The 12219-nt window shown below is 41.0% G+C and overlaps 1 long non-coding RNA gene across 1 annotated transcript in view; it reads right to left on the bottom strand.

Moving 5' to 3' along the window:
• Gm9732 (predicted gene 9732) overlaps positions 1–10246 on the bottom strand; it is a 30976-nt gene extending 20730 nt beyond the window's left edge. The window contains exon 1 of the long non-coding RNA NR_154584.1: positions 9919–10246. This is a non-coding gene — a long non-coding RNA (predicted gene 9732). The remainder of the gene's footprint in view (positions 1–9918) is intronic.
• Positions 10247–12219: the final 1973 nt, after the last annotated feature.

The raw sequence follows: 12219 nt of genomic DNA, 5'->3' as shown, positions 1-12219 counted from the left end.
GGAAGCCCAGGGCCTCATGTATACCAAGCAGCAAACACTACAGGAGAATACACTGTACTTCACCACAACACACTGCACCACACCACACTACAGTATACTACACTAGAGAACCCCCAGTCCTCCTGTTTCTCTGAGATCAATTTTCTTTCTTAGTCCTTTCTCAGCCTTCCTGCATGGATTATCTGCCCAAACAAGGTGAATGTCATAAAAGAAAGTGAACATTTTCTACTTTCATAATCCACATTGAAATTTACTGTGAACTCTGTGCAGAGTTCATGACCACCAGGAACACCTGGCCTCCCTTCTCCCCATTGTCACTTACTGGGTTCCCTCTCCATTTTTTCTGTTGTCTTTCTAATCTGAGGATACAGCCTTGGATACTCAGATTTTGGGTACTTTGTCCTTTCCTTCAGACCTCTGTATTTGCTGTGTCTCCCCTTAGGACTCCATGCATCAGGCTGAGTACTTAGTAGAGCTGTTTCTAACTCTGCATCAGCAGATACTCACAAGAGCTTCTGGCCCTCAGACAGGTGGTTCTTCAAAGCTTTAGAGAAGAGATGTGACTCTGAAGAACACCCTAACTGCTGCAGACGGATGGCTGCTGAACAAACTCCATGACTAGTTGTCCCAGGAGGGTTTTGGGACTCCTCCAAATCTGGCTGCACTGCAGCTTCTCCTAGAATTCAATGTGGATGCCTTACAGGTTAAGAGGATCAGTCAAGTACCAACAAGGTGGCCACATGGACGCATCCAGAAAGGCATGGTACAGGAGAAGCTGAGAGTCCTACATGGTCATGTGAAGGCTGCTAATAGAACATTAATGTCCAGGCAGCTAGGGTGAGGGTTTTGACCACACACACAGTGTCCCATATACTCTAACTTGGCCACTCCTTCTTATGTTGCCACTCAGTGGGTTGAGCATATAAAAACCATAACAAATATTGATGCAAAAATACTCAATAACGTCTTGGAAACTGTTTCTAATAACACATGCAAATGATCACTCACCATGATCCAATATGCATCATGTATAGGATGTAAGAATGATTCAATGTTTTGGAATTCATCAAAGTAATATACTATGTAATTAATTTAAGAAATTATTATTTGATCATCTCATTAGATACTGTATCATCCCACGGATGCAGGAATGATTCAATATATGGACATCCATCAATGTAATCCACTATATAAAATAACTTAAAATATATTGGATAATCTCATAAGATGCTGAAAAAGTGTTTGACAAAATACAATATAACTTCAAGATAAATGTAGTGGAGGAATCAGAAAGTCACGTTTCACTAAGAAATGAGCAAAATAGAGCAACTCAGTTGCCAACATCAAAATATATGGAGAAAAATTTGAAGCCATCCCATTAAAATCAGAGACAAGGAAAGACTTCCCCCTCTTCCCCTATGTATTCAACATAGTCTTTGACATTTTAGCCAGAGAAATCAGGCAAAAATGCCGATCAAAGTGATACAAATTGGAAGGGAGGAATTCAAGACACTACAATTTGAGGAGTATGGAATATTACACATAAGTGAGCTCAAAAAAAAAAAAAAATCCAGGAGAGAACTCCTACAGCTGATAAACCACTTCAGCAAAGTCAATGGATACAAAATTAACTCAAACAATCCAGGAACTTTCCTCTACTCAAAGGATAATTATACTGAGGAAGAGATTTTTTAAAACTACATACTTCACAATAGTCACAAACAATATCTTGGTGTGACTCAAACAAAGCAAGGGAAAGATCTGAATGACAAGAACATTAAGTCTCTGAACAAAGAAATCAAAGAAGACCGTAGAAGATGGAAAGATCTCCCATGGTCATTGATGAGCAGGATTAATATAGTAAAAAAGGTCCATCATGCCAAAATCAATCTACGGATTCAATGCAATCCCCATCACAATTCCAACTCACTCCTTCACAGAGATAGAAAAAGCAATTCTCAAATTTATCTGAAATAACATAAACCTCAGTATAGCAAAAATTATTCCAAACAATAAAAGAATGGCTCAGGAAATCACCATCCCTGATCTCAAAATATACCACAGGGCAATAGTGATGAAAATGTCATGTTTCTGGTATAGAGAGACAAGTAGACCAACAGAATAGAATTGAAGCCCTAGAAATGAACCTACATTCATATGGTCACTTGATCTTTATCAAAGGAGCCAAAACCATCCAGTGGATAAAAGACAGCATTTTCAACAATTGGTGCTTGTTCAACTGGCAGTCTGCATATAGAAGAATGCAAATTGATGTATTCTTATCTCCTTGTACAAAGCTCTAGTCCAAGTCACTCAAGGACCTCCACGTAAAACAAGATACACTAAATCTAATACAAGAGAGAGCAGTAAAGAACCTCAAACACATTGTCACAGGGGAAATGTTCCTGTACAGGACACCAATGACTCATGCTGTAGGACCAAAAACAGTGTCAAATGGGACCCCATAAAATTGAAAAGCTTTGTAAGTAAAAGGATGCTGTCAAAAGGACAAAATTGCACACATATATAGGGAAAACTTCTGTACCAACCCTACATCTGATAGAGGGCTAATATCCAAAATATAAAAAGAACTCAAGAAGTTACACTGCAGAGATCCTAATGACCCTAGTAAAGAATGGGGTACAGAACTAAACAGATAATTCTCAACTGATGAATCTTGAATGGCTGAGATGTACTTAAGAAATGTTCAACATCTTTAGTCATCAGGGAAATGCAAATCAAATTGACCCTAAGTTTCCACTTCACAGCACTCAGATGGGCCAAGAACAAAACTCAGCTGACAGGTGATTCTGGCAAGAATGTGAAGAAAGAAGAACATCCCTCCATTCCTGCAGGGACTGCAAGTTGGAAAAACCACTTTGGAGATCAATCTGGCAATTCCTGAGTAAGTTGGAAATGGTTCTACCTCAAATACAGGTATACCACCATGGTACATATATACCCAAAAGATTCTCCAATATATTAAAAGGACACATGCACCACTATGTTCATAGCAGCCTTATTTATAATGACCAGACTCTGAAAACAACCCAGATGTTCCTCAACAGAAGAATGGATACAGAAAATATTGTACAGTGTACAGAAGTACTACTCAGCTTTTAAAAACATTACTTCATGAAATTCAAAGGCCAATGTTTAGAAGTTGAAATATCATCCTGAGTGTGGTATCCTAGTCACAAAAGGATACACATGGTATGTAGTTATTGATAAGTGGAAATTGGTCAAAAAATGCATGGAATGCCCACAATACAACTAACAGACCACGGGAAACCGAAGAAGAAGGAAGATCACACAAAAGTGTAAATGCTACAGTTCTACTCAGAAGGGGGAAGAAAAGAATGTTTGGAAGTAGGAGAAGAGAAGGATCTGGGAGGGAGAGAAGAGTAGGAGGTAAAGGGGGTTCTGGTTCAGATATGGGAGGAGATGGGGAAGAACTACAGAGGGAAAGTCATTTGAAAGGAGGTCTGTACCCATTGGGGAGGGGGAACTGTGTGTAGCCATTATAAAGTCTCAGATGCCAGGGACCCAAGAGATTCCCAGAACCCAAGAGGGAGAACATTAGCCTAAATACCAAACAAAGGGGAAGTAGGAACTATACAGACCATATTTATTGGATAAGCATGGCAACCTTTTAAGGTTGGGGCTACCCAACCACCTCAAAAGTATTAATCCAGAATTCCTTCTCTCAAAAGGAAATGCAGGGATAAAGAGAAGAGCAGAGCTTGAAGGAAAGGCCATCCAGAGACTGCCCCAACTTGGGATCCATTCCATCTGGAGTCACCAAACCCAGTCACTATTGCTGATGCTGTCAGGAGCCTGGTTTGTTTGTTTGTTTGTCTGTCTGTCTGTCTGTCTGTCTCTCTCTCTCTCTCTCTCTCTCTCTCTCTCTCTCTCTCTCTCTTCCTTCCTTCCTTCCTTCGTTCCTCTCTCTGTCTCTCTCTCTCTCTGTCTCTGTCTCTCTCTGTCTCTCTCTCTCTCTCTCTCTCTCTCTCTCTCTCTCCGCCTCCCTCCCTCCCTCCCTCCCCCCTCTCCTTTTTTCCCCTCAGGTGGAAGAACATTTTTGTTCCTTTTCCCTAATCACAGTGTAAAAATGATAGATAACATTTGTATCAAGTTAGGATTATGTAGGATTTTGGGTAATCAGGAGATGACTCAGTACATCAGTATATAGCAATGGTTCTCAACCTTCCTAATGCTGCAGCAAATCTTTTATGTACTTCTTCATGTTTTGGTGATACTCCCGCCCTCATTTCATGTAATTATTGCAATGCTACTTCATAAATGTAACTGTTGATATTGGTGTCTCTTGAAATGCTATGCATGCAGCCAAACATGAGAACGAGCAAGTGGACCTAGATTCTGAAGTTAGGACAAGGACTGAAGGAACAGAAGGGGCTTGCAACCCCATAAGGAGAACAACAAAATCAACCAAACAGAGCCTCACAAAACTCACATGCACTAAACCACCAAGCACATAGTACATGAGGGGATATCCAGAGTTCCAGCTGGATACCTAGCAGAGGAATGCCTTATCTGGCATCAATGGGAGGGAGTGCCCTTGGTCCTGTACAGGCATGATGATCCAGGGTTGGGCAATGCTAGGGCACTGAGGCAGGAGTGTTTGGACGAGGGGGTATAGGAGCACCCTCATACATAGAGGCAAAGCTAGAAGTAGAGAGGATGAGGTTTTTGGAGGGGGAACTGAGAAGGAGGATAACATTTGGGATGGAAATACATAAGAAAATTAATAAAGAAAAAGTAAAAATAAAGGTATAAAAGTCACAAATGGGGCAACCCTGGAGAAGGACAACTTACAAAAAACATCAGGGTCTACAGATGCAAGCCTCACCAACAGAACATAGAAAAGAGAATCTCAGGCAAAGGAAATACCATAGATGATATTAATAGATGATATTAAAAAGTCACTCAAAGAATATACATAGTAAAAAATTCCTAACTCAAAACATCTAGCTAATGCAGGACACAATAAAAAGAACAAAACTAAGAATAATGGAAAAAAAAGTGGGTGAGGGATAACAGTTCAAAGACCCAGAAAACATCTTCAACAATATGATTTTTAAAAGTCCTTAACCTAAAGACAGAGATGGCCTTAAATTTACAAGAAACCTACAACACACCAAATCATTTGGACCAATACAGAAAATCATCCTATCACATATTAAACAAAAGTATAAATGTACACAATAAAGAAAGAAAATATTACAAGCTCTAAGGAAAAAAAGTCAAGTAACATACAAAGAAAGACCTATGAGAATTACATTGACATGTCACCAGAAATGGTAATATCTAAAAGATCTTGGACAAATGTCTTTCAGACTCTAAGAGAACACAAAAGCCAGCCTTGGCTACTATACCCAGAAAATTCTTTATGACCATAGTTGGAGAAACTAAGATATTCTGCGACAAAAAACAAATTCAAACAATATCTTTCCACTAATTCAGCACTACAGAGGATACTAGAAGCAAAATTCCAACAGATTGAGTGTAATTATACCCAAGAAAACGCAAGAAATGAATAATCTCACAAGAGCCCCAAAGAAAAGGAAAAGCATGTTGTCTCCATTCCCTGCCCTATTATCTCTACGAGTTTACTAGTGTTTGTCAACCTACATGGTCTGTTGGAAAGGCATCACCCCAAGCCTCCACCACCAATAAGCAGGAGCAGAGAATGAAGAGGATGGAGAAGCTCAAAAGGGATCTCCAGAAGATCAAAAATGAGAGAGATGGACTCCAGGGAATCCTAGCCAATTACGCTAACAAGGATTTGAACAACTGGGAGTCATTATGCCCAGTTCTTTGCTGACTGTTTTGGGCCCTCTCTGTTAACCTCAGATTCCCTCATTTCACAGTAGCCTACAACAACAGGCTGTCCACACATCCAAATTCATTTGGCTGAATGGATTTTCGACACAGAACTTCAAGTTCAGATAGTCCTGAAATGGGACTCAGGAAATTTGATTTCTCCAAAGGAAAATCAGAGCCTGTGGTATGAATTACTGTCTGGGCTTAAGGGTTGTAGTGTGTGAGCCCTAATCCTGCATTGTAAGAATCCTATACAGGTATAAGTTTTGGGGAGATCAAAGTACACTGTGTTTATGGCCAATCATGTTTGCAATTGATCTGGAAGTAATTTGGGTTCAACTGGTCCTGTCAACAGATGGAGGGGCCTGGTCCCACATACTGTCTCTCAGTATAACTGGATTGGCCATAGTTCATCACTGCTTTTATCAAATTTTATTCATTATACTATCAGATAATGTGTGTTCATTTGTCATTCTGATTGTGTTTGATTATGTGGGGCAGTCAGTGTGTGTGTATGTTCCACTTAAGAGCTGGAGTGTCTGTATAGTATGCGGGGGCCCGAGATTTTGCTTGACACAGTTTCCAGCCAAAAATAGTGAAGACAGAGAGAGCCTCACTTTGAGGAGCACAGCATATGAGCTATGAGCTCACCTTAGGTGCACACTGGAAATGTAGTATCCTGTCGATACTGATTATGTCCTTTGGGAGTTTATGTAGCAACAGAAACAAGGATTGTCAATTAATTGTCTACAAACAGATGTGTCATCACAGGTTTTAGGTGGATCCAGGACTACGACACAGGTTCCTGGAAAGTTCTTGGAGAGCTAGTCTATTTTTCTTGCCCCTTCAGCAGGATAAAGTAGGTCAAATCCCTGCCTTTACTTCCCTGCCTCTACTGACCCCAGGCAAAGAGTAATAAGTTTGATAAGCTCCAAGTGGAACTGGTAACATGGAGCAATGTTGTGGCATATATGTGTTGGGGTAGTCCACGATTCAGCTTGAATTAACATGATCCTTGTATCCTTAGTTCACGGGATTATTTGTTCCTTGGGGCCATGCCCTCCCACAGAATCAAAAGTAGGACATTCATGCTAAAGATGCAACATGACCAGGTGATGACTGGCCTGAAAAGAATGCCTCAGGACATAGTGACGCCTTGTACAAATACAAGGAGTTGACTAAAGAAAATCAATTCTACTGGTGAGTGACTAACAGGGTCGTGATCCAAGCACTAGGCACAGGATATGTCTGCCCATCCTTGTCTTTGAACCAAAGTAGGGGCTCAGTTTATATACTGTTTGCCTCTAAACCAGAAGCCTGGCTCCTTCAAAGCAAGGCTCTAGGATTTTTACCTCTTAAAGTCATTTTGGCCAAGTGTGAAGTGTCTGTGAGCAACTCAAATCATTGTCCTTTCCAACAAAGTATATTTGAATGTAGATACATAGATAAGGTTTCCATGGGACACCTAGAAAGACTGTATGTTGGTTGGGTCTCTTCTCTTCTCGTAGAGAAGGTCTGCCTTCTACCTACAGGTGATTTTTAAATAACATGGACATATAAGCACACATGTCTTCCAGGTCCTCTTGAGAGATACTTAAGTCCCTGTTAGTGTCACAGTTTACAGATGTACCTCGGCTTCTGAAATATGGCTGTCCTCTAGATTTGACCTCTCTCAATGTGATGCTCCATGGCCAATCTGGACAGTTGTCTGGGGCTGTCTGGGCACCAGGGCCCATTGTGGCAGGGATGGTCCTTGGAGGAGTGGGAGGAAGATGGATGCTGACTTGTGTAATCATTTGTTTGTTTGTGATTCTGCATTGGGCACTGCCAAGTCCAGAGTGAATCTAACCATCTCCAGAACAAAGTCAGGATGTTGTGGAAGGAGAACAGACAGTTACTAGAGGAGCAGATTGCATTAGAAAATGCTCCAACGAATCCAAGAGGCTGTCTAAAGAAGGCAGCCTGAAAACTAATGACCTATGTACCAAGCAGCAGCAGGTAGGGTGCATAAATCATGAGGAGCAGGTTGCAGTCATGTCTAACCTTAAAAACAGTCAAGCCTAAGCAACCATCCTGTACCTTATCCAGGCTCTCTCCTATGTCTCATCCAGTTGTTCATTTCTGTGATCATTTCCAAGACTTTCTGTGCAGTTATCCTCTTTCAAGAAACTACATATTTGGGAAGTAAACAATCATGCTCAACTAAAAGCTGCATTTCCTTATGATAGATAGGTTGAACACATAGTATACAAGTACATGCCAGTATGCTAAATGAGTTCCATGTGCTTGCCTCCATTGTAGTAGCACAGAATATTGATTGATGAAGTCATTTGCTTCTTAGGGGTCATGTGAGATCACAGGCAGGACAAAATTTGCAAGTATTAGATGCCAGTGGAATTGCCATATGAGTGGAAATCATTGCCTTGGGTGGGGGGCTTGTATGCTTTCTCTCCCCTTTCCCTGCATTGCAAGATGGTCTCATCACTCTGCCTACATCTTGGCTCACACTGAAAGACAGTGAGCAGGTACTTGTCAGTCCTGTTTTCTGTCAGTGTTGCTAGAGTTCTTTCCTAGAGCTTATATTCTGGAGCTGACTGATCAACAGGGATATGAGAAAGGCTTCTCTCAGCCTGAGTGTTGGTGTGAGAGATGTGAGGCTTCAAGAATAAAATTTCACTAACACTCTCAACCTAGTCTAAGAAATGTGCCCTCTAAGAAATGTTAGTGCCCAAGGGATGGATAGCAGAGTCCAGTGTCTCACATTAAACATAAGCCTTCCATAGTCCCCATTCAACTGTTTCTCTACCATCCATTGTTATCTCCTCATAGTTTTCTACTCACTTATGATTTGTGGACAGAGAGAGTGACAGGTATATATATATATATATATATATATATATATATATATATATATATATATATATAGAGAGAGAGAGAGAGAGAGAGAGAGAATGTGTTTGTGTGTGGCATAAGCATGTGTGTACCAATATGTATATTGGTGGGTGTGTTGAAAGTCCAGTTATTTATGTAAGGTTTTGTTCAGTTTTATTTTTTTGTTTAATTTATTTATTTATTTATTTATTTGTGTGTTTGTTTGTTTGTTTGTTAATTGGGACAGCATCTTTTTGTTTGTTTTTTATTCAGCCTTTCTGTAACATATTCCCTGGAAACCAGGTCTGTCACTGAACCTGAGACTTCCTGTTTTGTTTAAGCCTTCTGAACAGCATCTGTGAATCTTCTGTCACCTCCCAGGAAGAGATCTTTGTAGGGTTTGGTCTCAATTAATTGTTAGGAGATTCAATTGCTCATAGCTAGCAAGATCATGGTGTTATTTTCTATAATTTTATACAAACATTTTAGTGTTTTGGGTTTTTTTATTTGTTTGTTTTTGTAACTGCCAATTCATTAACAAGGAGGAAGACAATGCTGTCTGCTTCAGGTGCCAGACACACAACTTGACTCGATGTGCCTTCTCATGAGTTTTATCTCATCCTGATGGAAACTTCAGAAAGTGGTAGTAGGGATGGGGTAGACCAGAGGTGGTCTTACCCAAGAAACCTGGGCTATATGTTATCCACAGTGGAGTGTTTCAACAATTAATGCCTTTCTTAACTAAGAGAAACCAAGTTGCCAACACTTAAAAGTGAATGAAAACATAGATAGTCCAGCCCACCTTTTCCAAATCTTACCATGTGACCTCAGATTCCCCTTGCCAGTCCTTCCCTCATTCATTACAACTTCCAGACCCTGGGTTTGGAGGCCCACCCATGTGAGAAAAAAACCCCAAAGCAGGCATGGTACCCTTGGAATACGAGTATGATATGGGGAACAAAAGGAGTACTCAAAAACAGCTAGCTGAAGAAATGAGACAAAATGGGGCTCCAAGGATCTCGATGTTCCTATTGAAAGAACACTTAGGAACCTAAAACAACAGCCTATCCTTCTAAGATGGGAGTGTTGGTCTCTTGGAGATCATGGGCCAGGAGTCCAGGCACCCCGGAGTCACAAAAGATGGTTCCCTGGCCTGGTGGGAAAGCATTGGTGTTGTTTGAGGAACGACAGAAGCCAACTTACCTGGATTATCGTGGCTCTCCACCCACTGGTCCTCAGACTCCAGTGGCCCTGGGATCAAGCTTCTTCGTGAAGTTCCACTTCTGTGTTTGTATTCTGCTTCAGGGCCTTCACAAAGCACTCTTTCTCTTGCCTGCCTCGTGGATGCTGTCAGGGATCACAGGTGATACTCAGAACCCTGTGTCAGGAGGTAAGGACACCAGGCCAGATGTGACCTTCGTGGCCACTTCCAATCCAGCCACACGCTCTTGTCCCCCTCCCAGTTGGTCACTGCTAGCTCTTCTTTCTAGGCAGAGGAGTTCCTGGACCCCTGACAGCAAGCCCTTTCAGCTCTATGGTATGAAGAGGTGACTCAGGATGTCACTTCCGGAATTATCTAGGAACCAGGTCCTCCAATCTTCTCTATGGCAGCTATCTCAGAGCAGAGCTTCTCGGGCCCAATATACTCCTAGGACAGAAGGACAGTCTCCAGTTTTATTGTTTTCTAATTAAACTCTTTAGTAATAAAAAGTTAAACATGTAAGCATTTTAAAAATAAAACTTAGACTCCTTTGCCTTCATTGCACTAAGATAAACCCCTGGAATCTAATGAGTGTCTTTCTGGCTTCACCAAGTGGATTCATGGAATCCTGCACTGCAACCCTTTGCTGATATTGTTTTGCTGAGTTTATCATAGACATGATTTTGCTTCTGTACAGATTATCTCTCATTGTTTTGCAGAATGCTGCATTGAAGAAAAATCAAGGCATGTTAAATCACTAACCTCTTTTCGGCTGGCATTATTAACTTGTGTGTGTGTGTGTGTGTGTGTGTGTGTGTGTGTGTGTGCGTGCGCGCGCATGTGCACATGCACAACTGTGTTTTTAAATTGGGTATTTTCTTTACTCACATTTTCCCGTATCCAGGTTTCCCCTCAAAAAAAAAAACCTCCCCCAATTCCCTTTCCACTCCCCTTTTTACCATCCTACCCATTCCTGGTTCCTGGCACTGGCATTATATAGCATGAACTGTAATGTGTTGAATTGCAGCTACTGGATAATATCTATGGCTAACTGTTTTTATTGGTGCTAGAGAGTCTTATGAGAGGTAGCTAAGCTAGGTTTAGAGAGCAGAATATATTTCAGCTTGGAGCTTGCTGGAGGATGTTCTTCTGAACTCTCTCTTTTAGAACCATGAATCTTGTGTGGACCCACTTGTGTGTTCAGAGGACCGATTTGCCTGTTTTATATCATACTTGTAGAAGCAGCAAATATCTGCATGGAAAAAGTTCCTGACAAGGAAATCAGCACAGGCCCAGGCAGAACAAGTTGGGTTAATTTAAGAATCGATTACACAGCTCAGGTCCTAATACTTCCTCAGTTGTCAGGAAATGTGCTGTAATATAGCAGTGTTTTCATAGGTGTGTGTGTGTGTGTGTGTGTGTGTGTGTGTGTGTGTGTGTTTGTGTGTGTGTCTGTGTGTATGTATATATATATATATATATATATCTTTGTATGTGTTTTTGCCCAGGTGTTTGTGAGCATGTTTATGTGTCATATTTGTGTAATGGTAGGTGCTTGTTGTAGGTGCAAGTATATAGTACTGTTCATTCATGTATTCTTTTCTTTTATGTGTGTGTGCATGTATATGTTAAGGCACGTATTCATGTGTCTCTGTACACATATGTATGTATTTGATTGTATATATTCACATAGTCACTTGGTGAGCAAACACCTTAAATGATATAATAGAGGACAACTTAAAAGAGAAAAGTACTCTGTCAGTTCATTTTGCATTGGGGAAACAGCTCTTCATCATGCCTCTCCACCTAGCTCACTAGAACAAATGGAGACAAACATGGTATAAAGTCAGATTTTGAAGGGTTTGTAGAGGGAAAAGTGCTTATCTGTATTGAAATCATTTGTAAGAAAAGAAAGGAAGGTGGAACCTGGAATTAGCAATGAGCCTGCTGTGTTAAACCCATTTGGCTGAGAGTCAAAAAGGCTGGCTAAGCCTCTGTGTTCCGTCTCTGCACATCATGAATAGTGACTGCACAGTGGAGGACCAGGGGGCTTCTTGCATCTTCTTGGCATCCTAGATTATTTCCTCCTTGCCTGCTACCATTTTCTTTCCAACTTTGTCTATGCTTCATTCAGTCTTCCTTCCTTGGAGTTTGTTCAGGGTGTTATGATTTGAAAGACTGAGTTGTTTGGGGTTGAGACTGTCCCAAGCCGAAGTGCCATAAGTATGGTGAAGTGTAAGAACAGGGCTGCCTCAGACAGACCCTTAGGCTCATGATAGTCAGAAGAGCAAACACTCTGTTCT

This window comes from Mus musculus, chromosome 14, assembly GCF_000001635.26.
Source record: "Mus musculus strain C57BL/6J chromosome 14, GRCm38.p6 C57BL/6J".
Classification (NCBI taxonomy): domain Eukaryota; kingdom Metazoa; phylum Chordata; class Mammalia; order Rodentia; family Muridae; genus Mus; species Mus musculus.
This window is presented reverse-complemented; position numbering and strand designations above follow the sequence as displayed.